We start from the raw sequence: 4735 nt of genomic DNA on the forward strand, positions 1-4735 counted from the left end.
CTCAGAGGGTGCTCCTTGATGGGACATTCTCCTCTTGGGTACCTGTCACTTCCGGTGTTCCTCAGGGTAGCCTGTTGGCTCTGTTCCTTTTTCTTTTATACGTGAACGACCTCCCCAAGTTTGTCAGCCCACGCACCAGTATGGCTCTCTGTGCTGATGATTCGAAGTGTTATAGAGTTGTTCGTCGTCAAGAGAAGTGCAAAGCCCTGCAAAATGATCTGTACTGTCTGTTTAACTGGACTGCATTATAGGGACTAAGTTTTAACGTTGACTAATGTAAAGTTTTGAGAATATCTAGGAAACGTTCTAGCACATTACCATCTCTTGCGGTCAGTCCCTACGTCCTGGGGGGTCACGCGTTGCTGGCCATGGCTTCCCAGAAGGACCTTTGGGCCACTGTTACAGCCAAACTCACTTAGAGCTTGCATATTTCCATCATAGTGGCTAAGGCTAATCGGAAGCTTGGCTTTTTGCGTCCTCACTGCAGTGCCGACATAGGAACTGGCCACAAGAAAAGGCTCTACCTTGCCTTTGTGCGTAGCAACCTAGAATATGCAAGTGAAGTCTGGGCCCCTCAGTCTTCCATCACTGATCTCATGCTGCTTGAGTGGGTTTAGCGGCACGCCACACGTTTTATTCTGGGCTGCCATCCGCACCAGCAACTCAGCCTGACTACAAGTTGCGTTTACTGGCTCTACGCCTTTTACCTCTTTCATATTACTTAGAATGTAAAGATCTCTGCTTTATGTACAAATTTTTAAACAACTTAGTAGATTTCCATTACCGTAACTATATATCATTTTGCAGCGAGTGCACGAGAAGATCGGCTGAACTTGACCTAAGACCACTTCGCTTTTGCTCAACGCTCGTCAGAAACACATTTTTTAACAGAATTGTTGTAATCTGGAACCACATTCCAATCTCTATAAGGCAATTTTGATCCTATGCGTTATTTAAAAGCTAGTTAAAATTGTTCTACTTTCACAAGTTAGAGCAGGATTTTCATCCTCTTCGGGTGCGCACGTGGAAAACGGTGTGCCCCTACTGTAGGTCAATCAACTTCATCAACGGCTGTTAATGTTTCCATTTTCCCATATTTGTAAATGCCATGTCTGTAAATGTAATGTAGCTTGTATTTGTAAATCGTACTTTTGTAACACTGCTAAATGCTAATGAGGCCAACTTTTTTGAAACCTCGTGTCCGTCAGTTTTGCCCCTCATTATCTAGCCACGCTTTTTCTTTTGTCTCTTAATATGTAATTATAATGTTTGCGAGCTAGGTGGAAGTATCTAAATAAATAAATAAATAAAAGACATTCTCTTCTTGAAGGGTTTTAATCACCTTCTTCAAATCTTCTTTGGCTGATTTATTTGAATGATCGCCTGAAATCTTTTTGACTTTCAGTTCTTGGTCAAAGCATTGTAAAAATGATTTATGGACAAACAAAGCCCTGCATATTCTGCACACATTTTCTTGACCAATGTTTCCTCCCAGACCCTGAATCATATCCTTTACTAAAAGGTCATGTTCCAGTGCCAGGTCCATGACAACATCGATCCAGAACAACCCTTGTTGTTTACTGCCCTGTTCCAGATCAGTCTCAGCTTACCTAGGGCTTAGTAGTGCAAAAACCTGAAACACGTGATAAAGAGCCTCCAGAGAGTACTTGGTACTTCCAGAGCCATCTTGTTTAAAATGCAGAAGAAACATCTTGATGCACCTGATAATTCTTTCTCCATCACCCTCCTTTGTACAGTGGCCTGCAACTGTCACATCAAATTCAAATTACTCGCATCAAATTCAAATCACTTGCATCAAATTCCAAATCGCTTACATCAATGTCAAATCACTCACATCAAATTCAAATCGCTCACATCAAATACAAATCTCTCACTGGTCAGCGGCTAAGTCAAGGAACACTACCCTCAGTTTTCACTCGGTCTTTCACTTTACCGCCATTTTGTGCGATCGTTCTTTTCAGTGTATGTGTACTGTCTAGTTCACCGATCAGAAATATCCTCAGGGCAAAATGTATCACAGTAATTGTGGGAGCGACGTTGAAAACTGCAAATTTTGCAGAACCTGTGCAAAAGGTAAGAGGAATGTTGTACAATAACATATATTAGACGATTGGCGAGATCCAGTGGTTGCTCATGGCAGCTCAATATCGACTTGCACATGTGGGATTTTGGGAAGCATCTTAACGGTCAGAAGGGTTCCTGGAAGGTAGTTTGGATGTTCTGTTGACCTCTGTTGGTACTGCTATGATTAAGGGACATGTTTCGAACCTGTGTTTCAAAATCCACGTGCAAAGATGTTATGTTTTTGTCAGCATTCCCAACTGGGGCCCCCAAGATGGGTCAAATCAAATCAGGACAAATCCCTATCCTTGGATAAATGATACAACCATACATGTTCTTATACTTGGTTACAAGCACTGGTAGTGGGAAGTTAGAATGGACTGTGTGCTTAAATTTAATCAAGGTTTTGTGCAGAGTGTGGAATTCTTGAAGTATGAAAATCTGCAAGCTAGTTTTTCAGATATGGAAAATGAAGTGAAATCTTTTTCACCCTTTCCCCACTACCCTACATTGAGACATTACTGTTATGTGTCCAGCATATTTGCATTGTCATTTCTCTCCAAGTACATCTGGTTTTAGAAGTGATTGGACTCATAACCTTGTGCCTGGAAAAATATAATGGTACGAAAAAGAATGGAAAAAGTCTTAAATCTCCAGAGATGATCAAACAAATAACTCAAGCAGCTTTTTCCATGATGGCTTCCATAAGAAACACAAGATTAGATGTCAGGCCTCCCTGCTTAAAATCAGAAATGTCTACCCTTGGGCTCACACCCAAGCCAAATTGCTTGGGGTGGGTTGGCTAATTTATTTTGGTTAAACGCCCACATACATGTATGGCACCTTACTGCCACCCTCAGCTTAACATTGATAGCTGTATAACTGATAAGCAACCAACCATTTTATTTTATGGTAGCAATCTCAAAAATAATGTGCAGGGTTGAAAGATAAAAATTTCGGTCAAAGGGTTATTTGCAAGCTTGGAAGGTCGGGCGAGGAGATGAGAGTGTCAAAAAAATTGATCATCTTAATAGTAAATAGAGGGGGAGACGGGTTGTGATTTGAAAGTTAGATGTAGATATTGCCCTGGGGACAAATGATGGGCAGTTCTTAGATGTTTTCTTCCAAACAGAAGGTGTGCTGTTTTTGCTGTTAGAAAATGATATTGTAATATACATGTATTTGTATCATCATTTTGTTTATTTTATGTTGGCAATAATTCTGGAAGTTTCAGGGAAATTTAGAAGAATCAGGTCACCTTGCATATGCCTTCTTTATCAATGGAGCCTTGCCTTTTTTCAGTACATTTTATCATTAAAACTTAAAATGTTTAATTCACCAAGAAACAACCAATGAGAAGGCAGGGCCAAGTGCTCTCCCTAGTGCAGTGGAATCAAGTTCTGTCAAGTCTTCCAAATCCCTCAAATCCTTTTCAGAGTACAAGACAGCTAAGGGCAAGCAATGGTGGTGGAAAGGCCAAAGGTACTAACATTTCAGCAGCAGATAAGGAGGTGCTTATCTATATTGGATCGCTTGAGTGGAATGAGAAAGAAAATGTTTTGAAACCAAAAAGAGGAAAGAAGGTGGCACTGCGGATTTCAAATTCTGCGAAGTCTTCACTTGTTCGCCAGAAGGCTAAAGAAAAATGGAAAGCTTATTATAGGAACTTGTACGAAGAAAACCAGACGTATTTACTACTTTATGAAGATGGGCAGGAAATTATTTTTCTGTCTAGGACAAGTGAACTTTTCACTCTCAAGCGATACTATGAAGAAACTCGCAAAGATTACAACAGAATCCACTTGTACCTGTGCCTAAGGGAAGACTACAACAGTACACTTGAAGGAGGTGGTGAGAGTGAGGATGAAGGCAAATCTCATGCAACACCAAAATGTGCCAAACTCGAGAACGACACAGCTCTTACTAAGGTAGGAAAGAGTCAAGTCAGCTTAACCAGCAATTTTTCCAAGACCATCAAAACTGTGACAATCTGACAATGCAGGAAAGGAGTCACAGCCTGGTAGAACAAGAGAAGGGTGCAGAACAATCAACAAGTGGACAATAGCCCTTATTCACCATATCCACCATATTTGTGAGCACCCAAGTACTGATGGGATAATACATGTCACATGGTCACTCGGGGGGCAAATGTTGTTTTAAAATGTTCCAACGAGAGCGTTGTGTCATCTGAGATGTCAATTCAGTTATTCTTGAGGTGGAAAGTTGATCAGTTGAAAACTTTTTTGAAAAAAAGAGGAGTTGTATTATCGGGAAGAAAAGCAGAGCTCGCTGAAAAGGCATATTATGCATGGAAGTTGAAATTAGAAGTCACTAAAACTGCACAAGAAGAAGATAACATCTCAAGCAGGCGAAAAGAAAAGTTGACAATGGAATCTGGTATTGTTCTCCCTTATCCCGGTAGCCTTAAAGAAGGGTGGGAAAAGGGCACCATTAATTTTCCCGATGTTATGGAGGACATAGTGGACGCATACATGCAACGTTCAGCGAAGGCTATGAAACAAGGGAAAAGCTTGTTGGACTTGGGACACTTACATAGTGTTAAATTCCACCAGATAATACAGATTTGAAATACTGTTTCATTCATAGTCGTTGCGTACCAGAAGGAAAAACGAGCAGTGATTCTTATCCCTTG

General features: G+C 40.8%; 1 pseudogene; it reads left to right on the top strand.

Moving 5' to 3' along the window:
- LOC137980681 (uncharacterized) overlaps positions 1–4076 on the top strand; it is a 4746-nt pseudogene extending 670 nt beyond the window's left edge.
- Positions 4077–4735: the final 659 nt, after the last annotated feature.

The sequence above is a fragment of the Montipora foliosa genome, chromosome 12, assembly GCF_036669935.1.
Source record: "Montipora foliosa isolate CH-2021 chromosome 12, ASM3666993v2, whole genome shotgun sequence".
NCBI classification, from domain to species: domain Eukaryota; kingdom Metazoa; phylum Cnidaria; class Anthozoa; order Scleractinia; family Acroporidae; genus Montipora; species Montipora foliosa.